The following is a 26,530-nucleotide window of genomic DNA, read 5'->3' on the forward strand; positions in this document are numbered from 1 at the left end:
CACCTCCCAAACCCGCGACCTCTACCGCCTAGAAGGACAAGGGCAGCAGGCACATGGGAACAACACCACCTGCACGTTCCCCTCCAAGTCACACACCATCCCGACTTGGAAATATATCACTGTTCCTTCATTGTCGCTGGGTCAAAATCCTGGAACTCTCTTCCTAACAGCACTGTGGGAGAACCTTCACCACACGGACTGCAGCGGTTCAAGAAGGCGGCTCACCACCACCTTCTCAAGGGCAATTAGGGATGGGCAATAAATGCCGGCCTCGCCAGCGACACCCACATCTCATGAACGAATTTTTAAAAAATGACTGACCTGCCTCCTGTGAGCGGGCTGGTCACCCGCCCCCTCGACCTGCCTCTGCTAAAACCGGAAATGGGTGGGTTGGAGGCGGGTTGGGGTCGGATTCTACTTTTTTTTTACAGTTTTTACCTTCCCACCCGTTTATGGGGTTAATATTTACCTCATGTTCATTTTTACATCAAAAGATCTCCAGTCACATATTCAAAGCCTAAACCGTCAATCATTGACTTATGTTAATGATTGAGGCATAGCAACAGGGAGCGATTGGACAAAAAAGAATGACATGCTCCAATTCTCCAATATAAAAGACGACTTTGAGAGAAGAGCAGGCTCTTCACCACATGGCAGTCACAAGGAACGCACACTGCAGTCGAACGTCACGCAAGAAGAAGAAAAGGACCTCATGGACTGAAGAGCTGATCAACCTTCAGGCCCAATGAACAAAATCCTTGGTTTAAGGTTGTATATATTACATGATTTGCCTGATGTGTGTATGAATTGTTGTCATTACATAATAATGTTGCGAATTATTAAGTGTATAACCGAGTTTTATAGAGGAAAGTCATATGCATGGTTTGATTTTGCTTCATGAATGCTCGAATGAATTATATCATTAAATGATTACTTTTGAAAAACGAAACCACCATGAGTGAGGGTTACTTTCTTTGCTTGACTATTTGTCCAGTTCCAAGAATCACAGGAAAAAAGGCATACCCTACACAATTGGCACTCCAGATGGAACACTGACAGACAGACAAAGTGAAAGGGTTAAAATATTGTGTCCTAGCAGAAAGGTTATACTGGAGCTAACGTTTAGACAGAACCCATAGTTTTCTGGGCAGGGACGGATGGAAGGTATACCAGAACGAGTTTAAAAATACGACAGCTAACGTCACAGGAACATAATTTTCTGAGCAGAGGCAGGTGGAAGGTATTACAGAAATATACTGGAGCTAACGTTTAGACAGGAACATAGTTCTCTGGGCAAGGACGGGTGGAAGGTATAATAGGAAGGTTAAAGGACAACGTTTGAGCAGAAACAGGTAGAGATGGGTGAAATATAAAAATGGAAGCAGCAATTCAAAAATACAGAGCAAAGAAGTTACCAAAGAATAAGGAATGGTTCCAGGTGGAGGACTATCAGTGAGACCCTTCGAAGCATACGATGATAGGTGGGCATGTATAATAAAAGAGCAGCCGACATTTAAAAAACAGGCTAAAGCCATATGGCTACTTGCCTTCAGTAAACAAAATGAAAGTGAGGAGAAGGAAAAGCAAGAGTTAGAAACAGAAGTATCTGGTCTAAAGTGGGAATTGGAAGAGATAAAGAAACAATTGGGAAAGACACTTGATAATTGGAAACAGGAGGGACAGAATAGTGAAAAACGTATCCATACTTTAGAGGGCCACGTAGAATATTTTCAAACTTAGGTGGTAGTTAAAGAAATGATTTGATCCGGCATTAGGCAACTCAATGAGTTATTAGAGCAGATTAAGAAAAGTAGCGCTGCAGTAGGTCAACCTAAAAGCAGCCATGTGAGTACAGACGAGCGCCAACAAAGAAAGCCGTAGAGGACCAGAAATATCCCATTCCCATTGTAAACATAAGATAGCTGAATTAGAAAGAGCGTTACAAGTAAAACAAGGAATTATCTACACCCTGAAGGGAGAGGATAGTGACAATGAGTTAGATGAATAAGAGTGGGATAATTTAAACAGGGAGGCTACTGAATACGGACACCATGGTGACCAACCCTCATGGGATGCAGGCCCCCCTATGGCAGGAATGGAACAGATTAAATGTAATGTGGATCCCACCACACATGAAAGAACAAGCATAGCAAAGAGATTTATTGTTCCATATACCCCCCAACAAATACATGATACCTAAATTTGACAGTAAAGGTGATGTGTTTAAACACTTTGCCCAAGTTGACCAATCCGCAACAGTAAGCGGAATGGACACGGCTGAAAAAATAAAATTATTACTGTGGACGTTAGGTCCAGAGTTATTCGGCGGACTCCCACAGGATAGGAAATTTGGACAAGGAACTTGGGCACAAATGCAAGAGGCCGTACTGACAGCCATTGGATTTGATAGGGGTGATCCAAATGAGGTGTTAACAAATTATAAACAGGAATCCAATGAACATCCCGATGTATATGCCCAATGCTTATGGCAATACTATGATAGAGTCTATGGGCCAGGATTAGACCGAGGTAACCTGGAGGCTCGTCATAATGTTACCAGGTGGTTGAGGACTTTGCTTAGTCACACACAACTGTATTTACAAGCAGCATGGGGTGACTTTGATCCAGACAATGCAGCTTAGACGGACACTGTAGTTATGAGATGGATAGTACTTAAATGGGAGAATAGAAAATTGGATAAAATAAAACAACCAGTACACCATGCAAGCTCCAGCATGGAAAAATGTGGGCCCTAAAACAGAGGGACCCAGAATGAACATTTATGCTGATATGAAATGCCATAATTGTGGTAAAATGGGACATTTTGCCCGAATGTGTAAAAAATCCTGGGGCAGGAAATCCATGGCACCGCATGGGAAACAAGACTCGGGGGAAAAGAACCAGCCAAGATCTATCCCAGTTTGGCGGACATGGAAAAGTGTTTTAAGGATGCAATAAAAGGGATGGTACTACCCACCGCCCCTCCTACGATTCGATTGAACAGCCATGGGGTTCGGAGGTCAGTTAGTCCACCAGTCCCCAATGACGGGGACGGCCTCACCGAAGTATTTGTGCTCCTTACAGTATGACTTACATGGACGACCGTGTGTAACCACTGAGGTTGGGGGCCACTGCGGCATATATTTGGTTGACACGGGAGTGTCCAGAGCTGTCATATCTGTGCAGGAGCCAGGGAAATCTCCTTTTTCTATTGGAAAACCTTTGAGATTAAGTGGATTCACGGGAAACTCCCAAACAGGTGTTGAATCCCAGCCAATCCCAATAAAAATAGGATCTAGTGAGGGAACGTGGGTATGCATACTAACAAACCCGGCGCAGAAGATGCAGGGTGTTTTGGAGCGGATATACTAGTGGGGAGATGTCTGATTGTGAATTTAGCAAATAGCATCTGTGGAAAACTATAAGTTTTGCCTGACTAAATTGACTTTCGAATACACTTAAACCATAAAGCTGACCATATTAATGTAGAAATACTGAACCATAAAAGAAGCAAAGCATGATGGAATAAGTTGACCATGTTAGCTGACCAGCTGAATACAATAGAACGCTTATGTTCGGTTCCCAGCAAAGACACACAGAAGAGCTATTGTCTGCTTATGAGATAACTGTCTGACTAGCAGAAATGAATGACCATATAGCCTTGAGACTGAGTACAAAACTGATAATAAAGGCACTTTCTTAGGGGAAAGCCACTTTCCCCAGACATTGTCTCGTGATGTTGAACAGGCATGGGAACCAAAAAGGTTGGGTTCCCTATTTTTGATTGACTAACCACTTGACCAATGAGAGTGTACATGTACGCTCATATTCTATGATGGACAGACATTACTAATTGAACTGTATAAAAGTTAACCATTTCATCTGCTCAGCGAAGAGGTGGTTCCAACCATTGCTTGGACACAGCTTCCAACTTATACAAGTTTCTTAATAAATTCTTACTTGTCTGAATTAAGTGTATGGAGTTAATGCATTGTGTATAATAGGTAATTAAGTTTTCGACACATCCTTTGGCAGGCTTAGGAGACAGAGATAGAGGAACCGGTAATGATCCCAGGTTACAGGGAGATCTGCATGATCAGAGATAAAGGGGTATGACTTGGATGAAATATTCCATAATTCATGCACTGAGATACAATAGGAAGTAAAAGAGAATGAGGCCACATTTGCCTAACATAAACATGACTGTTGTAGATATCCACTGAAGCAGTATTGTTTCCCCTGGGTAGCAAATGAGCACATCAGAAAAGCGATAGCAACTCGAACAAACTCGCCTATTTGGCCTGTTAAGGAACCAGATGGCTCATAGTGATTGACTAGCGATTACTGACAATTAAATAAGGCAATGCCCTCATGCGCCCCAACAGTAGCATCAATGCCAGGTTATTAATAGGACCCACACCTAAATCCGCTGTGATTACGGTGTTGGACATATCTAACGGCTTTTGGTCAGCTCCCCTTAATCCAGAACACCAGTACAAGTTTGCCTTTATGCTCCAGGACCAACAATCAGAGTGAAGAACAGGCTCTTCACCACATGGCAGTCACAAGGAACGCACACTGCAGTCGAACATCATGCAAGAAGAAGAGGACCTCGTGGACTAAAGAGCTGATCAACCTTCAGGCCCAATGAGCAAAATCCTTGGTTTAAGGTTGTATATATTACATGATTTGCCTGATGTGTGTATGAATTGTTAAGTCATTATAGAATAATGCTGAGAATTATTAAGTGTATAACAGAATTTTATTGAGGAAAGTCACATGTATGGTTTGATTTTGCTTCATGAATGCTCATATGAATTATAACAAGAATAAATAATTACTTTTAATTAATGAATATTGACTATTTGTCCAGTTCCAAGAATCACAGGAAATAAGGCATACCCTACATAATCCTTATCAATTTGGGACAGAGTCTAAGATGGGCGGATGGGAGTTCCACTCTGCCGCACTTCTTCCAGGACACCTGGAATTTTAGGGACAATAGGTGGAACGTAATGGAGATTGCTTTATAAATAGTGATGAACACCGTAGCCTGCTGATGGGCCAGGGCTCTTGTTCCACAAGCTGCTACACTTGGTCACTCTTAGCTATATACATCTTCACATTTTTTCTCCTTGGGCACATTTGAGTCTTATATGGTGAATCTTTTGTCTATGAAAGTAAATAGTGTGTTTGAGATGATGAGGAAAGGTACAACTAGGGGCCACTCGTATAAATTGAGGAAGCAGGGAGTGAGGATGGATGTTCAGAAGATTTATTTTTCTGATAGAATGATCGACCTGTGGAACAGGATCCCAGAGAAGGTGAAGACTGATTCTTTGCAATCTTTTAGGGAGGAGTTAGATGGAAAAAGAAATGATCTCAGCATACAGAAGGTAAGGGTAAATCATTCTGTTTGACAATTAATTGGTTTGAGACCTCCTTGAGCTTGCCTGATCAGCCATGAGGAGCCAGGGAAATTTTTGACCTAGGACTACTGAATTGGTTGCAAGTTTCTGTTCTTTTTGCCTCTCTCAGGAAGTTTGGGAAAGGTAGGATTAGTGTATGGGGATGAAATCAGCCAAGGGTGGGGGTGAGCACATATGAGCCTCAAGGCCTTTTCTCATCCTGTATACATAAATATAAACTATCTGAACTTTCTTCAATCAATTTAGCTCAGTTTAGTCAGATTAAAACAACAAACAAGGTGCATAGAAAATCAGGCAAAACTTGAACAGTTCCGATACTGTACCTTTCAAATCCCTCCAAGGTCTCAGGTCTAGCTGTGGAATGTGGCTACAAGGGACATAGCCTATTGGGTATGGATGAAATGAAAAGAAAATACATCCTCAGGAAGAAATCCAATCCTGGTGTTGCTAATGATTATCGTAGTCAGAGAAATCCGACGAAGAACCCAGTACTGTTTACCAGTAAAAACACTTGGGCATTCCCACCAGAATCTAAGGAGCAAGCAAATGCAATCAGCATACAGCTGTAGACTGAATGCAGCATGAAGCAAGACTATCAAACAATATTCCATGTAATAATCTTTTGCACACAAAATAATTCACAATAAAGTTAAGAGCAAGTAAATGCCAGTCTCGTGAATGCAAACCATTTAATTGTACATATTACCAATCACTACTCCACTTACTGATTTAGTTTCTTTTTTTCATACGAGTATAAAATCTTTGCATTTCCCTACAGCTTTCCTGGTTTCCCTACACCTGTTGCTAAGGCCTGAGGAGACAACCTCCTCTCAAGCCTTCACACAGGCTGCTCAGATGGTTGCAAGGACCCTCTGAAACTTATATTAAAAAAACAATCTGTTCAGCCAACTTGTGATATAAATTCTTTTAATATATTTTGTATTGATTTTAACTCATAAAAGTGAGCACAATCAGCCCTTGGAAATGCATTCTGAGATCAGGAACAGCATACAACTGACATAGAGAAAAGGTTTCTCTATACTTTTCCAATAAGTACTAGGAGGTTAGGCACTACATGGGTTAAACACAGGGTAAATAAAGCTTTCTCTATACTGCTCCAACAAATATTGGGAGGTTAGGTGCACTGCGTGGGTTAGATACAGATTAAAGCTCCCTCTACACCGCTTCAACAGAAACTCCTAGGTTAGACAGCAAGAGTTAGATACAGAGTTAACCTCTTTGTACTGTCCCACCAACCATTCTAGAACAGGTAGAAACATAGAAAACAGAAAATAGGAGTAGGAGTAGGCCATTCAGACCTTCGAGCCTGCTCTGCCATTCAATATGATTATGGCTGATCCTCTATCTCAATACCATATTCCCACTCTCTCCCCATACCCCTTGATGCCTTCTGTGTCTAGAAATCTATCTAGCTCCTTCTTAAATATATTCAGTGACTTGGTCTCCACAGCCTGCTGTGGTAGAGAATTCCACAGGTTCACCACCCTCTGAGTGAAGAAATTTCTCCTCTTCTCAGTCCTAAATGTCCTACCCCATAACCTGAGACTGTGATCCCCTCGTTCTGGACCCCCCAGCCAGGGGAAACATCCTCCCTGCATCCAGTTTGTCTAGCCCTGTCAGAATTTTATATGTTTCAATGAGATCCCCTCTCATTCTTCTAAACGCAAGTGAATACAGGCCGAGTCGACCCAATCTCTCCTCATACGACAGTCCTGCCATCCCAGGAATCATTCTTGTGAACCTTCGCTGCACTCCCTCTATGGCAAGTATATCCTTTCTTAGGTAAGGAGACCAAAATTGCACACAATACTCCAGGTGTGGTCTCACCAAGACCCTGTATAACTGCAGTAAGATATCCTTGCTCCTGTACTCAAATCCTCTTGCAATGAAGGCCAACATACCATTTGCCTTTCAAACTGCTTGCTGCACCTGCATGTTTGCTTTCAGTGACTGGTGTACAACCTGTTGTCTGACTTTATCAAAGGCCTTCTGAAAATCCAAATACACTACATCCACTGGGTCTCCATTCTACCAGTTACATCCTCAAAAAACTCCAGTAGGTTTGTCAAACATGATTTCCCTTTCATATATCCATGGTGACTTTGTCTAATCCTGTTGATATTTTCTAAGTATCCTGGTATAGCATGGGTTAGAAGCACAATAAAGCTCCCTGTTCTCTTCCTCAGCACTGTTGCTGAACTCAAATCCCTGGAGCACCCTCTTCTGAACCATTGTGACATTTTCATTTCTCACACAAGGTGTCCTCTGTTTCACTTAGTAACAGGGTCACACACTGACTAATTTCTCACATATTGATTAATTTCCACCATACCAATATAAGGAAATTTGTGCGATGGTCAGTTAGCACACTGCACTCGTAGCTCTGGGACCTGAATTCATCTCTAGCCAAGACCAGTCACCTTCCCTGAAAAAGGTTGCTATTTTTGTTAAATTATGGCCAGCTTTATGGTGTGGACTCGTAACCACTAAGAAATCGGCTGTGATTAGCCCAACTTATTGCACCTTGTACCATTACCTTGCTAAAGGAATTTTGTGCATACAGCATTTATAAATTAATGCTAACTGTACAATTATTGCGATGGTGCAATATTTCAGAATATAGAAAAATTAAAGTGAATGACTTGTGTTTTGTCTTTATACATGAGGAAAAAGTTAACGGGTTACTGACATGAGTCCGTCTTTGTCAAGATTTGAATAAGTATTTTAACTTCAAGACGGTTTATCAAATTTACAGAAACACTTCTGAAGCTAAATGTCAATTACTAATAACAATATTTTCTTTCTGAAGCCCTAAGTTAAAATTACAATATTAGAGGGGCAGCAGAGGGGACTAGACAGGGTCCAAGTGTTAATGAAGTTGGTACGGTAAGGATGAGGACCCAGGAGCAACCATGCTGGCACAGGAAAAAGGATGAAGTGATAGCACGGTGACTATATAAGAATTGCTTCTTCTTCTCACCCTTTGCAGGAGAAGTGACCTTCAATAGGAAGGAATTGCAGATCATTGGAGATGATGTGGAGCAACTTTATCTATGATCCCCCTGTAATTACTGACATTCTAAGCACTGATGCGTTGGAAGGAGTGGCTGAGGCAGAAGTTGTAGGGCGGCACCCAGTCTCTAGACTATTATGCACCTACTATAGTGTACATCTGTAAATGGGATTTTATCATGGACACTCACATATGTTAAGCACCAGTGGTGACAATTGCAAACAGTAGTTGTTGAGCTGCTGATTGGTCACATGCACCCTCCTGCTCTTTTTCTTGTTGCTGTTCCTCCTGGGCTTGTGGTGAAATGGTTCTACCAACGGCCATCTTGTGACACATGCACAATTAATTGCCATTTCTTTCTGGTGCATTCTGCATAAGCACCCCCCGCCCCCCCCCCCCCCCCCCACATACACACACTAAAATGGCCCAGCATCAACATCATTGCTTTCATGCCCAAAGGACTGCTCAATTCTCCCCCAGTCTTGCCTGGGATCTACGGATTGTGCAGTGGTGTGAGGAGCCAGTGTTGCAGAGGATTAAGTCAGATCTCCCAGGAGCCACCTATCCCAACCTTTGGTTTTCCTCAAGGAATCTGGGTACACACGATATCTAGAGTTGAAATATAGGTAGGAGTGTTTAGTAGTCCCGAGACTCTAACATATTGGGGGTAATTTTAACCCCCAAGAACGGGTGGGTTGGGGGCAGGTGGGTATTAAAAATAGTGGATTTTTGGAGCGGGACTGCATCCTGGCTCCAACGTGCCCACTTCCGGGTTTGACCCAGGCACGTTTGGCTGTGCAAGTGCAACAGACACCTGGAAGTCCCACCCCCACATAAAGCCGATGGGCTGATACTTAAAGGGGCAATGTACCTCATGGCAATAGTTGAGGTACCAAATTTTTGGCATATAACAAAAAGTAAAACAACTTTAACCTTACCTGTTCAGATTTCCCATTGCTTCCGATTCATGTCAGGTGAAAAGAGGCAGAAAGGACAGGGTTCATGAGGTGAGTGCCTTTATTGCACTGCTTGTTGGCCCAGAGGAGCAGGAATGATTCATCCAGGCTCAACAAGCTCACCTGGGCAACAGGACCCCCGCAATCGGCCAACCCACCCACCCCATTGCTGGACTCCCCCCACCCCCCCCCACCACCCCTGACGCTGGACTGCCCGATCTTACCCAATCTGGTCATCTGACCCGTGGGAAACCTGGAAGTACAAATACTTACATTCAATTGAGTTGCGATTGCAGATTGCGACACATTCACTTCTACCTATATTTCAACTCTAGATATCGTGCGTACCCAGATTCTTTGAGGAAAACCAAAGGTTGGGATAGGTGGCTCCTGGAAGATCTGACTTAATCCTCTGCAACACTGGCTCCTCACACCACTGCACAATCCGAATATCTAAAGAGGGGCTGGGTTCCCGGCTCCCAGCTAAAATCATGCCCATTATCTCTGACCTGTGGTGAGTCTGCTCCTGATGCTCAGTGGAGAAGCCATAATTATGTAACACAAACATTGCAAATGATTTTTGGTAATAATTTCCATTACCTGTCTACATCTCTCAAGCCCTTAAATTGCTTTCCTATCAGACAGGCGAACAAGGGGCCCACCCTACCACCGTTCATAAAGGGTTCAGCGATTCCTCCCAGCCACAAGTCAATGTTTTCTGGAGTTCCATACAAGTTGAGGAGTTGATCTGCCAGTTCATTGTTTCTAAGGACTCTGCTGAGTTCACTTCTATCTCTGGGTGCAAAAAGACCACAGAACCTTCTCCAGAAATTGTATCCTGTGTGCAATTTGGAAGCAAAAAAAAGGAAGAGTTAGTTGGTAGATATGGCGGAAATGGAAACCCTCTGATATTCTCCAATTGAAACTGTAGTGACAGCAGAGGGTGATGGGGATCTGAGTTAGGATCTAGCAGAATTTTAAAAATCATCCAGATGTTACCTATTTGGCATGAAATCATACCTTGTGAATTTTATAAACATACATATAGGAGGAAAAGATGAGATCGTTGGAAAACAATAATCTGTCAATTTGAAAACTTGGATTGATTGAAGGATATCAATGAGTTGGGTCTGATGTCTGAAAGTTGCCCTCCAACTCAAAAGTATCTCTCAGTTATTCGGGTTGTTATTTTACTAGCACAATATATAATACACCCATGTAATAGTGTACCAGTGCAATACTACACCAATGCAATAATACATAATGATGCATCAAAGTCGAGTACTATGAACTGTAGCATATAGCTTTGTATCCACTGCAGTCAGTTTCTAATTTCAGTCAACAATAATATTTTGGATTTATATACCCCCTTTAGTGTATTAAGACACCCCAATGCTTTTCAGAGGTGAAAAACAAACTGTATATCGAATAGAATGGGAGGTGACCAAAGGCAAGGTCAAAGAGGAAGGTTTAAAGGACACCAGGAAGGAAGGGAGAGAGGTAACAAGGCAGAGGGGCCAGGGTGGGGGGAGGGGGGGAAGGGGGGAGGCTGAAGGCTGAACGGAGAAAAAGTGCGGATGCAGAGGAGAACAGAGTTAGAAGAGCAGAGTGGGTGAACAGGAACTTAGGGCTGGAGCAGGTTGTAGAAGTACAAAGGGGCAAGTCCATGGAAGGACTTGTACATTAGGAAAGGACTTTGAAATTGATGTGTTGGGAAATGAGGAGCCAATGAATGTTGGAGAGAACAAAGATGATAGGGGAGCGGGACTTTATATGGGATAGGTTGTGGGCTGTGGAGTTTTGGAGGTGTACAATTTGGCACGCTGGCGAGGAAAATGTTTCAGTAGCAGCAAAGGTCCGATGGGGCAGAGATGGATGATTGCAGAAGTGAAAGTTTTGGTGGTGGTGAATGTGGAATTTGAAGCTTAACTCAAGGCCAAAAAAGACATTGGGACTGGGGATTGTGTATTGTGGCCTCAACCTGAGTGGGCAGTCAGGGAAATGATGGAGTCAGGACAAAGGTATGACATTTTAACGATGGGAACCAAGGAGGATGGTTTTGATCTTTCCAGTGTAGAGTTGAAGAAAGATTTTGCTTATCGAGAACTTGATGTCAGCTAAGCAGGTGAACAACACAAAGGTGGTTGAAACATCAAGTGTAATGGCAGAGATGTAGATCTAGACTCTGTCAGTTCAAAGGTGAATGTTTACCTCCTGGCTATGGTCGCCACCAACGAGCTATGTTTACATAAAGAAAAGAAGTGGGCCATGGTGGGAGTCTTGGGACGCACCTGATGGTGATATGCTGGTTTTATTAAAAGAGGGGGAGTGGAATCAGTCTAGAGGAGTGCCATGGAAGTGGACCACAAATGAGGGAAGGTGGAGGGGGAAGGAGTGGTTGACAACTCCCTAGTACTGCCTTTTTGCTGAGGCTATGATCTCACTATGCAATATGCATTTATTGTGCCATAATCTCCTGTAATACAAATAGCATCAAAGGACGTTGGGAGCTAGATACTTCCTGTGTCAACTCCCATATTATTGCATAATCTGGATGAGGAAGACTATTTCAGAATGTACATCATCTGAAGACACCTCTGAATTACTGCCCATCTTCTGGTAGACTTTAGTGGTAAACAGAGTAAAATGGAATGGTAATGCATACCTTCTCAATAACCCCTAACGGCAGAGGCTATTAAGCCAGTTATTGCATCCCTCCTAAATGCTCAGACTGAAGCCATAAGGGCCTTGGGCATCAGTGTTAGCTCCTCCTTGAACAGGTTATCAAATCAGCTTGGCCGAATGGAGAGAGATAGACATATAGGCTTCAGCAATGTCATTGCTGCAATAGGGTCTGCTCCCCACAGATCAAAAGGTACAGTGACACACAGGCTTCCAACAAGGGCTTGATAGAACTTGCAGAGAAATGAGGTTTCTATATCTCACGATGGAAACCCTACCACTGCAGTGCTCCCCCTGCCTTCAAGGACTTCACAGGGTCCAGTAGGCAGGTATGGCTAAGCTGAACGTACATCAATGGAAGTTCCATAACCTGAAGCATGCCACTCAGGGCCTGGCTGAACAAGGTCGAGAACTGCCTTTATCTCTACCGGCATTATCTCCACTTCAGACCTCCCAGATGGTGCTGTTCCATCTACTATCTCTTTTGAATGTGCAGTTCCATCTATATATCTCTTTCTCTCTCCCCCCTCCCCTTCTGAGTCACCTGCTGTGCTTGTGGCAATTTCAACTGCAGGAGCCTTTTAACTGCTACAGCCTGCCTCAATTTCTTTCCCTCCCTGCGGTTAGGAGCAGGATTTTCACTGAAATCCCACCCTGCATACCAGAGGACCCTTCTCAAATAGCCAGTTCCTGACATGGAATGGTGGTGGAGGGTCAATGGTCAACTCTTTGGTTTCCTGATGAGCTGAAACAAACATGTGGCAGACAATTGGAAAGGTAAACAGCTAAAGAGGGAGTGAATTCTTCATGAGGTTAGGACTGACTAGTTTCACGGATTTGCTAACCTGTAAAGTGAATTTAGCCCATTAATGGGTAGTGTAGAATATTTTAATTATTTTTGTTGTTACCAGGAACAAAAGGAATTATATATGAAGAATTCAATCTATTACATGTAGAATAAAGTAGTTTCTTGCTGTACAGTTTATCTTGTCTCACCCGAGTGTGTATTAGTCTGACTTCTGGAAGATATTACATAGAATTGCATAGGATGTACAGCACAGAAACAGGCCATTCGGCCCAACAGGTCCATGCCGGTGTTTATGCTCCACATGAGCCTCTTCCCACCCTTCTTCATCTAACCCCATCAACCAATCCTTCCATTCCTTTCTCCCTCATCTATTAATCGAGCTTCCCCTTAAATGCATCTATGCTAGTCACCTCAACCATTCCTTGTGGTAGCGAATTCCACATTCTAACCACACTCTGGGTAAAGAAGTTTCTCCTGAATTCACTATTTGATTTATTAGTCACTATCTTATATTTATGGCCCTTAGTTCTGGTCTCCCCTGCAAGTGGAAACATCTTCTTTATGTCTACCCTACCAAACCCTTTCATAATCTTAAAGACCACTATCAGATCACCCCTCAGTCTTCTCTTTTCTAGAGAAAAGAGCACCAGCCTGTTCAATCTTTCCTGATGGGTATAACCTCTCAGTTCTGGTATCATCCTAGTAAATCTGTTTTGCACCTTCTCCAGTGCCTCTATATCCTTTCTATAATATGGAGACCACAACTGTTCATAGTACTGCAAGTGTGGTCCAACCAAGATTCTATACAAGTTTAACATAACTTCCATGCTTTTCAATTCTATCCCTCTAGAAATGAACCTTAGTGCTTTGTTTGCTTTTCTTATGGCCTTATTAACCTGCATTGCTACTTTTAGTGATTTGTGTATCTGTACCCCCAGATCCCTCTGCTCCTCTACCCTATCTAGTTTCTTATTTTCCAAGGAGTACATGGCTTCCTTATTCTTCCTACCAAAATGTACCACCTCACACTTTCTATATTGAAATTCATTTGCCAATTACACACCCATTCTGCAAGTTTATTGTCTTCCTGTATTTTGTCGCAGTCCTCCTCAGTATTAACTATACCCCCAATTTGGTGGCATCCTCAAATTTTGAAATTCTGATTCCCGAGTCCAAGTCGTTTATGTAAATGATGAATAACAGTGGTCCCAGCACCGATCCTTGTGGAACACCACTTTCCACCTTTTGTCAATCTAAGTAACTACCTTTAACCCCTACTCTCTGTTTTCTGTTTTGTAGCCAGCTTGCTATCCATTCTGCTACCTGTCCCCTGACTCCACATGTACTGACCTTAGTCATGAGTGGTACCTTATCAAAGGCCTTTTAAAAATCAAATATATTACATTTACTGCATTATCCTTTCTGTTACTTCTTCAAAGAATTCAGTAAGTTTGGTCAAGCATGACCTTCCCTATTGAAATCTGTGCTAACTATTATATTTTCGGTTTCTAGATGTTTTTCTATTACATCTTTGAGTAAGGATTCCATTATTTTTCCTACCATCGACGTTAAGCTAATTGGTCTACAGTTCCCTGGACGGTTCTATCTCCCTTCTTAAATATAGGAATCACATTAGCTGTTCGCCAGTCCTCTGGCACTATTCCCTTTTCTAATGATTTTTTATATATATGTAATAGTGCCTTTGCTACCTCTTCCTTAACTTCTTTTAATATGTGCAGATGCAATCCATCTGGACCAGAGATTTTACCTTCTCTAAGTTTGATTAGTTTATCAATTATCTCTCCCTTTCTAGCTTCAATGTCTTTATATCTTTTTTGATCTCTTCATCTAATGTTATGCCCACCATGTTAGTCTCCCTGGTAAATACTGAGGCAAAGGAAAAGATTTTGAAAGGAAAAAAATTTCAGGGCTATGGGGAAAGGGTGGGGGAGTGGGACTAGCTGGATTGCTCTTGCATAGAGCTGGCGTGGACTTGATGGGCCAAATGGCCTTTCTATGATTCTATAATTTTAAGTAATTACTTAATATTTCTGCCATTTCGCCATCATTACCTGTGAATTTATTGTGTTTATCCCTAAGTGGCCCTATCCCTATCCTGATTTTTCTTGTTGTTTATGTGTCTATGGAATACTTTGCTATTTTTTAATATTCCTTGATCATTTAATTTTGTAGTTTCTCTTTGCCTTCCTAATTGTTTTTTTGACTTCTTTCCTAATCTTTTCGTATTGCCTTTTGTCATCCTCTTTGTTGTCTATGTACTTAGTGTGTGCCTTTCTCTTTAGTTTCAATTTTGCCCTTTTTTGTTATCCATCCATGGTGTCATTAGTTTCTTCTTGCTTTTTAGTGGGATATAGTTCTCCTGGATTCTATTGATCACTATTTTAAATGTTTCCCACTGCTATTCCATTTCTTTGTTTGTCAGTAAATGTTTCCAGTTTATTTTCCCTAGTTCCATTCTCATCCCCTTAAAATCAGTTTTTTTCCAATTTATTACTTTAGCCTTTGCCTTACTTAAGTCCTTCTCAATCTTTATCTTAAACCTTATTATGTTGTGATCGCTATTGCCTAGATGTTCCCTTATGCTTACTTCTCTTATGTTCTGGTTCATTTCCCATTACTAGATCCAGCAGAGCTGCCTCTCTTGTTGGGTTTTTTACATAATGGGTAAGAAAGAAGTCCTGCACATATTGTAAAAACTCCATTCCTGTACCCCTTTACCTACCTCTTCTTGCCAGTCTATTTGGGGGTAGTTAAAATCTCCATAATTAATATTCTATGTCCTTTACTCATTTTGCATATTTGCTTACATAGAATTGCACATGGAGGCATGGATGAGATTATAGTATCCAGTACTTACATCGACAGGTTTCATTGTTATGATCTGCAGATCACACTATCTTATCTAGATAATTGACAGTAAAGGCACACTCCTAATTGTAGGGAACACGCAGCCTGCTTATGGGAGAAATTACTGACACTAACTGTATTGGAGTTCTAGTGAGACCTGAAATTAGTAACTTTGAACCTAAGCAAATGAAGGGCCAGGCCTCACATCATTATGGGTGTGCACAGTTTTTGCAGGATCCCAAAATTGGGGGCTCCTGAACTTGCAATTTTCATACTCCCAGTCGCTGTGCTACTCACAACTACAGGCACTGGGCCTAATTTTCTGTTATTGGCTTGAACATGCAACTTCAGGCCAATGTATCTCAGGGCTGACTTGCAATGCAGCCCAAACTCCCTCTCTTTGCTTCTCTCAGCACAAGCGCACGCTGTCAACGTCTAGGCCTTTTCAGCTCAAATATTAAAGTAATAATTATTATTGATGATCTTTTTTGAATTGGAGATTCTGCAGCAGATGGAATCCCTTAAGTCTCCTTCTATATGATAAACAAACATTAATAGATCAATGATTATAATAAGCCAAAATCTCTTTAAAGTAACTGTAGCACTAGGGTTACAGTTCACTTGCGCCCACAGATGAAATTCAATGGCACTAAAACTGGATCCCCTTCAGACTCTACTGTGTATTGTTCATTACCTGGAAGCCCATGGTCTCGGCCTCGTTGCATGTTCTGTGAAGCCAGGTCACCAGCGATGCGACCGACTGTTTCAAACAAATGGTCACGCAGATCATCCACCATCATCTGATTCGGCTTCTGCAGTTTGTTTGGAGAATTCAGTATTCCCCGAATAATCGGATCAAGTCCACCTAAACACAGCAAAAAAGCCTTTTACTGAAATTCTGTCCACTTTTTTAGAACTATTAATCAGTCTCCTGTGGTGTTGCACGAGGAGTCAAGTCCAAGGAGATATTTCAGGTCAAGCAGGGATGCGGGGTGGATAGATAATTCAACCAATGTGATGGAAGGGAAAGGAGGCAAATGGGTGGGGAAGGGAGAGCGGAGGGAATGGAGGAGAGGAATGGGTGAGAATGGGGGATGGGGAGTTGGTGGGGGAGAGGAGTGGAGAAAGGATGAAAGAGGAGGAGAGAATAAGCTAGGAACAAAGCAGGAGGACTGGTGAACAGGGAAAAGGGAGGGGAGAAGAGAAGGTTTGAGGGGGGGAGGGTCAGAGGGGGAAAAGGGGAGGAGGGAGAGTGGAGAGGAGGGGCAAAGAGGAGGGTCTTAAAGGAGGAGAGGGAAGTGGCGAGAGGTAGGAAGGGGTGAGGTCATGAAGGGATTTAAACATGAGGATGAGAATTTTAAAGTTGAGGCATTGGGGGACCAGGAAACAATATAGGTCAATGAAGACAGGGATGATGGGTAAGCAGGAAAAGATGCAGGCAGCAGAATTTTGAATGAGCTGAAGGTTATGGAGGGTGAAGAAGGATGGTAGGTTGGCCAAGAGAGCATTGAGTCTGGATGTGACAAAGTCATGGATGAGGGTTTCAGCAGCAGATGGACTGATGTAGGGGTGGAGGCGGGCGATGTTATGCAGTCTTTGCGATAGAAGATATGGGGTCAGAAGCTCATCTCAGGGTTGAATAGGACACTGAGACTGTGAACAGTCTAGTTCAACCCGAGACTGTTGCTGGGGAGGCAGGTGGAATCAGTGGCAAGGGTATAGAATTTGTGATGGGGACCAAAGACAATGGCTTTGGTTTTCCCAATATTTAACTAGAGAAAATTGCAGCACATCGAAGACTGGATGTTGGACAAGCAGTCCAATAACACAAAGGCGGTGGTGGTGGGGGTGGGGGGGGTCGAGAACGGTGGTGGATAGGTGTAGCTGGATATCATCAGGATACGTGCGGAAGCTGACTCTATGTCTGTGGATGATGTTATCATGAGACAGCATGTAGTTGAGGAAGAGTAGGAGTCAAAGATAGTTCTTGAGGCAACATAAGAAATAGAAACAGGAGTAGGGCATTCAGCCCCTCAAGCCTGTTCTGCCATTCAGTAAGATCTGTACCTCAATTCCATTTACCTGCCGTTGCTTCATATCCATTGACACCTTTAACTAACAAAAATCTATCGATCTTAGTCTTCAAAATTTCAGTTGACCCAGCATCCATATCCTTATGGGAGAAAGTGTTCCAGATTTCCAATACCCTTTGTGTGGAAAAGTGCTTTTCATTCCTAAATGGTCTAGCTTTGATTTTAAGATTATGCCCCCTTGCTCTGGATTGCTCCACTAGAGGAAATAGTTTCTCTCTATCTACCCTATCGAATCCCTTTATCATTTTAGATGCCTCGATTAGATCACCCCTCAACCTTTTAAACTCAAGGAAATACAAGCCACATTTATGCAACCAGTCCTCATAATCTAACCCTTTAAGCCCGATTCTGCTGAATTTGTGCTGTACCCCTTCCATGGTCAAGATATCTTCTCTGAGGTTCAGTTCCCAAAACTGAACCCAGTACTCCAGATGGGGTCTGACCAAAGCTCTGTATAACTGAAGTTTCACTTCTTCACTGATAAAGGCCAACTTTCCATTAGCGTTTTTGATTACTTTTTGTATCCATGTACTAGTGATTTGTTTACACGGACACCTAAATCCCTGTGCTCCTCCACAGCTGCTAGTCTCCCACCACTAGGAAATTATTCTGATTTGTCTTCCTTAGATCCGAAGTGGATGACCTCACATTTCCCCACCTTGAATTCCATCTTCCATAGTTTTGCCCACTCACTTAGTCAGTCTATGTCATTTTGTAACTTTCTGCTTCCATCTTGTTCTCAGATAAAGCACCTCCACTTCACTAACCATGGAACAGAGTTGGGTGCTACGCTGCTCTGTCACTTGTTGTCACTTCTCATCTCTGTGTTTAAATCCCCCCATGGCGTCGCACCCCCCCCCCCCATCCCCAACTCTGTAACCTCCTCCAGCCCTACAACCCTCTGAGATCTCTGCGCTCCTCCAATTCTGGCTTCTTGCACATCACCAATTTTCATCGCTCCACCATTGGCGGCCAGGCCTTCAGCTGCCTAGGTCCCAAGCTCTGGAATTCCCTCCTTAGACCTCTCCGCCTCTCTCCATCTCCCTCCTCTTAAAACATACCTCTTGACCAAGCTTCTGGTCACCTGTCCTAATATCTCCTTATGTGGCTCGGTGTCAAATTTTGTCTGATAACACTCCTGTGAAGTGCCGTGAGACTTTTTCTTACTACTTTAAAGGTGCTACATAAATGCAAGCTGTTGTTGTAGATTCTATTTTGTGCCTCCACATTTGTTTTCGTTTCACTTTTTTCCTGGCACTTAAACCCATTGGCTACACTTTCTGCTTTGGCAAAGTTTGCCAAAGGATTGAAATGGAGCTTGAGCCTTTCAAAAGACTGTAGGAATTTTTTGCCTTCCCCCCTCATTTGCAGACTTATCTTTAAGTGGCCACATCCCTTTAAATTTCAGATAAAGGGTGATTTTGCAGTTCCCACTATTACACCAGGCAAAAGTTGTATAATGGCTATGAATAATTCTGCAAATCATTCAACATGTGCTTTTTCAACTTACAGCATCTCAAAATGCAAGATTTTGGGCAGTCAGCTCGCTGCATTGTTGGTTAGTTTTGTGTGAGCAGCTAGGCATTCAAGTCTACACTTAGCCTGGAGCTCAAAAATGGCCCATATATCTTAGCTTGCATCAATAACTTCAGAAGGAGGGGTACTAGAACAAAATTGGGAATTAGACATTTGAACATAATGGTTCCGAAAATCCTGGGGGTCTGCTCTGCTGGTGCAAGTGTGGTGGAATAGAGACCCCATCCGCCCATGCCGGTAGCTACAGACCCTGTCCCAAATTGCAGGAACTGGGTCATTTGCATGGTTGGGGCAGTGGTGTTCTCCCCGAATGGCCAGCCAGAATGTCGGAGCAGCCTTAAGCTGCTCCAATGATAGAGAGGAGATCTTGTGAGCGACCTGAAGAAAGCCCTCCTCTTCACATCTTCTACTCCCAATGAAGCAAGTGGGCCTCTTGAGGAAGGTAATCTGTAGTCGATTACCTTTTCCTAGTAAAGTTTTGGGGCCTCAAGGCTCTCAATGGGACTCACACTAGCTGTCAGTTAGCAAGAGTTTCACTAAGGCTTCGCTAAAGGGGGAAGGTCCCTCAGACATGCCCCTTTGATGTGGGTGGGTGGTCAGATGATCCACACATGGCTCCCTCTACCAGAATTCAATGGGCCAGAGCAAATGCGGTGGGATCCTGGCATAACCGAGCTCTTCTCCAAACTCCTCCCCCCCCTCCAACCCAGAGCCAGAAATCAAGTTTTCCGTTCTCTGCAGCCCAATTTTGGAGCCAATAATTTTAAGATACAATAACAATAATGTATCAAGGTAACAATATCATTCAGTACATTTATGTCTGTTGCAATCATATTAAAATGCATGACCTACCTCCATTTACCAATTTCTCTGGAGAGAAGAAGGAATGTTGCAGCTGCAGATTTGGATATTTAGGATGTTCCTTGTAAAGTTCATTCAGATGTGGCACTTCTGCACTAATAGTGACGTGCAAATCTGAAGGCAGCAGTGGCAAAAGCATTCTTAATGCTTGGATCAATGGATTCATCATATCCTCTGTACGCAGGCAGATATCTGTACATTGCTTGTGGGCCAATTATTTTGGGTATGTAGTGTCTGTAAGTTATTATCTGTTGAAGGATGAGAAAAGGACTCACTGAATGAATTAATCGGAAAAGAAACAACAGCATCAGTAGTACTGGCATCAGTGAATTAGAGCATGGTATTTTAACCCTGGGGATTAAGTACAACACAAAGGGAAGGAGGTCTTTTTTGGTAGTGAGGAATTGAGAAGAACAGTGTAGCAGCAAGTTATCCTCCAACTCTAGGATTTGAGTTCAAAATCATATCAAGCGTCTGGAATGAAGATTTCCTTTCTTTTAAACAAGATCGCTGAGTGCAGCTGATCAGGATATTCTCATTTTACCTCTGGGACTGAATTATTAGCTATAATTAGGCTATTTTCAGGCAATAACAATTACTATCATTTGGTACTCATATGTGCTGTTTTTCACCAGTTCTTGTCCAGATCAGTATGTCTTCCAATTTAGAATGCTTCCCCTCAAAAGTACAAAGCAATCAGAGATCCCAAAGTCATGGAATGGTCCATAGCCCTTGTGTGTCTGCAGGAAAAAGGGTAAAGTTTCTGCCTTTGCATTACTGGCAGGGATTCTCACTTGCTCCCAGTGGGTGAGGTGCCGTGTCAGCAGTGTAAAAGCAGCAACTTACCCTTTGAAGTTGAGATTTTGTTTGAGGGAGAAAGTTCAATTTTGTAATGGATGTGTTGGGGTATTGAACATGACTTCATGACAAATACACCACTATAAAAAGTGGTAAGAGAAGACAGCAGTGTCCAAAAAACATACCCACTGCCTGCCTAAAGTAATCCTGCTCCTGTCCATGATGACATTCCGATAGGTTTGCCTAAAGTTAACAGTAACTATGGTAATAATCATTGTATTTACAACAGCACTTTATTAAACAACTCGAAGGCATTCTGGGCTAAATTCCCTTCCTGTTGGAGGGTTAATGATGGAACAGATATACTGCCCACCAACATGAATCTGCTGCTAACCTGCTGCAATTTCCTTCAAGGGCCCTGATTTGCTATGCAGGATGGGTTTGGAAAGAAAGTCTTGCATTTATATAGCGCTTCTCATGACCTCGGGACGTCCCAAAGCGCTTTGTAGCCAATGAAGCGCTTTTGAAGTGTAGTCACTGTTGTAATGTAGGAAACGTGGCAGCCAATTTGCACACAGCAAGGTCCCACAAATAGCAACATGATAACGACCAGATAATCAGTAATATAGCTCCTGTTAGGTTTACTGCCAATACCACTGGGAGAGAGGGAAATATAATTCAGATGCAGCCTCTAAAATGCTGCAGCCAGTTAAAGGGCAACATCGGTTTCTGAGCAGCAGGAAGAAGAGCAGCAGCATCCTCACGGGGGCAGTTGCTCCAAGGGCCCCCATGTTCTCAGATGCATCTCTGGAGGTGTTGCTAGCTGAAGTCAGGGCTAGATTAGCAGACTGCTGGGCACTGAGGTCAGAAAGCCCCAAAAGAGGGTGGTGCAGGTTGTCTGGAGGGAGGTGGCAGAGGCAGTTAGTGCAATCTGCACCGTCCCTAGAACTGCCACACACTGCAGGAAATGGTTCAAAGACCTCACAAGGATGGCCAAAGTAAGGCAATGCAGTATTGCCAATATATACCCCCCACCACTCAAACAGCCTTCACTCAGCTCTTTACTCTTTCTATTTTAGCATTTGGATTTGCAGCAAGTTGTTATGATCTGGAATTCACTGCCTGAAAGGGTGAGGGAGGCAGATTCAATAGTAACTTTCAAAAGGGAACTCGATATATAATAAAAGGAAAAATTTGCAGGGTTATGGGGAAAGAGCAGGGCACTGAGTCTAATTGGATAGTTCTTTCAAAGAGCCAGAACAGGCACGATGAGTCAAATGGCCTCCTTCTGTGCTGTATGATTTATGATACTGTGGTGCGTATAGTGGGGGTGGACTGCAGGTCTGCTTGTAGTACATGGCATTACTCAGTGACAGCTTCCTTTGTAAAGCAATTGTAAACAATTTTACAACACCAAGTTATAGTCCAGCAATTTTATTTTAAATTCACAAGCTTTCGGAGGCTTCCTCCTTCGTCAGGTGAACGATGTGAAAATGTAAAGCAAAGCCTCTGCAGGTGCTGCTGATTCATTCAATGCCTATATATTGTGGCGTGGGTTTATTGGTAGGTGTGTACCATGCATCAGTATAGCAGCCTCCTCCTCTAAGCTAAGAGCCAGCACAATTCCTAGCATGTTCTTTCTTCTCTGCCTACTCACTCGGTGGCTAACAGAGTGGGAGCCTCTTCCTCAAAGGTACTCCCTACAACGTTAAGCACAGAAGAGCTTGTTTAGCTGTGAACATAGTGATATTTCTCCTTGAAAAAAATAGTTGTTGAGTGTAAGGACATTGCAAAAGCACCTGAAGCTGAAATTACGTACGCTGATTCTTGCCCAGCCATTACTAACCTTTTGTTGCCATCTCACCTGCAATCTTGCCATCTCCCACAGCCGCTCCTATCTGTCTGCTTATGATATCGAAGGCCTCCTTTTCCTGCAGACTCAGACTTGTAAGTGAACGGCGCTCCTCAGCTGGTTGCATGTCCCATGCAATGGTTATGGACAAGCTTTTCCTTCGGAGGGAGAGGAGAATTTGAACGGCACGGACACTACCCCCATATGAGCTCATGTTCCTATGATGATGGGAGGCGCAGGTGCATTATCCTTTCAAATGGAGTGTCCTTAAACAGCAGAAGTCCCTGTGGTAGGCAATGTGACCTGATAAAATGACTGAGTTCAGATGGTGCTTGAGTATTTTCAGATGTTACCCTTTGCATTAATGAGTTTCCCCGACACCCAGACGTTGAGAGAGTTTATGATAGGTGAGGAGGTAGAAAATGCATATTGGCACCAGTGCCTAGCTTTACCTTAGCTACCTCTTTGAGGTCACGGGATCTCTTCCCGCAGTGTGCGGCAGTTCTTGGGGTGGTGGAGGTAGCGCTGACAGTAGAAAATGATGTTGCCCTTTAACTGGCTGCAGCAGTTTAAAAGTTGAAACAGAATTGAATTTCCCTCCTTCCCAGTGACTGCAAACCAATCGGGAGATCAGGAGTGGGATTAGTGCTCCAAACCTGGCCTGCATGTATTATTAGGGCCATGGGAGGAAATTGCAGTGGGTTAGTGGCAGATTCACGTGACGGGTGGTTTTCACCTTCTACCGCTAACCTATCAATGAGAGGGGAATTAAGCCCCTCAATCTCTCTTCTTTATAATAGCCACTCGTCCCTGGCAACATTTCTGTTGAATCTATACTGCCACTTTTCCATTGCTTTTGTATCCTTAGAGGAACATTGAAATCTGTACCCATTTTGGATGTCACAAACAAAATTCAAACCGTTCATCTTCAACAAAATGACTTCCTGAAAGCGAAGGATGTGAGTGACCTTTAATGCCCATGTTATATGGGTGGAACATGCGCACTGCACAAAGCACGTACTAACCATGCACATATGCACGCGCATTTTAAAAAAAATTCGTTCATGGGATGTGGGCATCGCTGGCAAGGCCAGTATTTATTGCCCATCCCTAATTGCCATTGAGAAGGTGGTGGTGATCCGCCTTCATGAACCGCTGCAGTCTGAGTGGTGAAGGTTCTCTTGATGAAGCAGCTGAAGATGGTTGGGCCTAGGACACTGCCCTGAGGAACTCCTGCAGCAATGCCCTGGGGCTGAGATGATTGGCCTCCAACAACCACTACCATCTTCCTTTGTGCTAGGTATGACTCCAGCCACTGGAGAGTTTTCCCCCTGATTCCCATTGACTTCAATTTTACTCGGGCTCCTTGATGCCACACTAGGTCAAATGTTGCCTTGATGTCAAGGGCAGTCACTCTCACCTCACCTCTGGAATTCAGCTCTTTTGTCCATGTTTGGACCAAGGCTGTAATGAGGTCTGGAGCTGAGTGGTCCTGGCGGAACCCAAACTGAGCATCGGTGAGCAGGTTATTGGTGAGTAAGTGTCGCTTGATAGCACTGTCGACGACACCGTCCATCACTTTCCTGATGATTGAGAGTAGACTGATGGGGCGGTAATTGGCCGGATTGGATTTGTCCTGCTTTTTGTGGACAGGACATACCTGGGCAATTTTCCACATTGTCGGGTAGATGCCAGTGTTGTAGATGTACTGGAATAGTTTTGCTAGAGGCACGGCTAGTTCTGGAGCACAAGTCTTCAGCACTACAGCCGGGATGTTGTCAGGGCCCATAGCCTTTGCTGTATCCAGTACACTCAGCCGTTTCTTGATATCACGTGGAGTGAATCGAATTGGCTGAAGACTGGCTTCTGTGATGGTGGGGATATAGGGAGGAGGCCGAGATGGATCATCCACTTGGCATTTCTGGCTGAAGATGGTTGTAAACGCTTCAGCCTTGTCTTTTTACTCACGTGCTGGACTCTGCCATCATTGAGGATGGGGATGTTTACAGAGTCTCCTCTTCCCCTTAGTTGTTTAATTGTCCACCACCATTCACGACTGGATGTGGCAGAGCTTTGATCTTATCCATTGTTTGTGGAATCGCTTAGCTCTGTCCATAGCATTTTGCATCCGCTGTTTATCATTCATGTAGTCCTGAGTTGTAGCTTCACCAGGTTGGCACCTCATTTTTAGGTACGCCTGGTGCTGCTCCTGGCATGCTCTTCTCCACTCCTCATTGAACCAGGGTTGATCCCCTGGCTTGTTGGTAATGGTAGAGCGAGGAATATGCCGGGCATTGTGGTTTCAGATTGTGCTGGAATACAATTCTGCTGCTGCTGATGGCCCACACCGCCTCAATGGATGCCCAGTTTTGAGCTGCGAGATCTGTTCTGAATCTATCCCATTTAGCACGGTGATAGTGCCACACAACACGTTGGATGGTGTCCTCAGTGCGAAGACAGGACTTCGTCTCCACGAAGACTGTGGGGTGGTCACTCCTACCAATACTATCATGGACAGATGCATCTGCAACTGGTAGATTGGTGAGGACGAGGTCAAGTAGGCACATACACATGCACGAGCACACACGTGGAATTGGACTGGCCCTAACTATGCACATACATGTGCACATACCACTTATGCACACAAATACACGTGAACACACACGATAAACAAACAGATGAGTAAAAGTATTCTTGCAGGCTTGTGAGTCACATTTTTTGTCCACCTATTGAAATGCTGCAATAATTTTCCTCATCTCCTGGTAGGTTGTTTCTCCACTCCAGTGTGGGTTCAGTCTCTTCAGCTCTCTTGCTAAGCGATTGTGTTCCCGTAGGAACAATGTATGAATGGCAGTGAGCCTCACATGCTGGTTTACAGGTATGTCGCCTACATGGTTAAAAGAAGAGGCTGTAAGTTCTGGAAATACACAGGAGGTTCATCAGCATGAGAAGACAAAAGAGTGATTAACATCAGAACTGGAAACTGGGAAGTCAGTGATGCCCTTTATAGGACTGAACAAAATAAAGAAAGAAGGGGAGAACCACAAATAGAACCACAGATAAGAAATGCTAATTTCTGTTACAAAGAGTTAATGGGTTAAATGGTCGGTGAACAGATTGTTTAAAAACCTGGAAACAGATGGCCATTATAGATAGATCATCTCCATAAGGCAGTGGAAATGTATTAAATGCAATGGTGTAGGGAAAATACACAGACAAAAATAAAATCTCCAAAATGGAGGGAAATAAAGTGGAAGGCAGATCGAAGAAACAGGCAGGGGAACAGAAAGTGCTGGAGTAGTCAGGTCTGGAGGGGACAAAGGCTTTTATGAAGTTTCAGTGATGGAAGGGCTGAAGTCGGGGTAGATGCAAGCTACGTTGTGGAGGTGGAAGTAAGCAGTCTTTGTAATGGAGAGGATGTGTGTTTACAAATACAAAAGGAAAAACTGCAAATGCTGGAAATCTGAAATAAAACAAAAAATGCAGTAGCTCAGTCAGCACCTGCAAAGAGAAAAGACAGGCTCTGATATTTCAAGTGTGTACACTTTAGCAGACTCAAACTGATGAAGGGTTACACCCCTGGCCTGGTGTGTGTTTCCAGCATTTTGATTTT

At 43.3% G+C, this 26,530-nt stretch overlaps 1 long non-coding RNA gene and 1 pseudogene across 1 annotated transcript in view; one reads left to right on the forward strand and one right to left on the reverse strand.

Annotated features, from left to right (window-relative positions):
- Nucleotides 1-515: 515 nt before the first annotated feature.
- The window catches only part of LOC137299252 (uncharacterized), a 41,219-nt gene continuing 15,204 nt past the window's right edge, over nucleotides 516-26,530 (forward strand). Inside the window, exons 1-3 of the long non-coding RNA XR_010957855.1 lie at nucleotides 516-768; nucleotides 4,519-4,670; nucleotides 5,291-5,396. This is a non-coding gene — a long non-coding RNA (uncharacterized lncRNA). The remainder of the gene's footprint in view (nucleotides 769-4,518; nucleotides 4,671-5,290; nucleotides 5,397-26,530) is intronic.
- The window catches only part of LOC137344756 (myeloperoxidase-like), a 28,379-nt pseudogene continuing 7,539 nt past the window's right edge, over nucleotides 5,691-26,530 (reverse strand).

The sequence above is a fragment of the Heptranchias perlo genome, chromosome 28, assembly GCF_035084215.1.
Source record: "Heptranchias perlo isolate sHepPer1 chromosome 28, sHepPer1.hap1, whole genome shotgun sequence".
Classification (NCBI taxonomy): Eukaryota; Metazoa; Chordata; class Chondrichthyes; order Hexanchiformes; family Hexanchidae; genus Heptranchias; species Heptranchias perlo.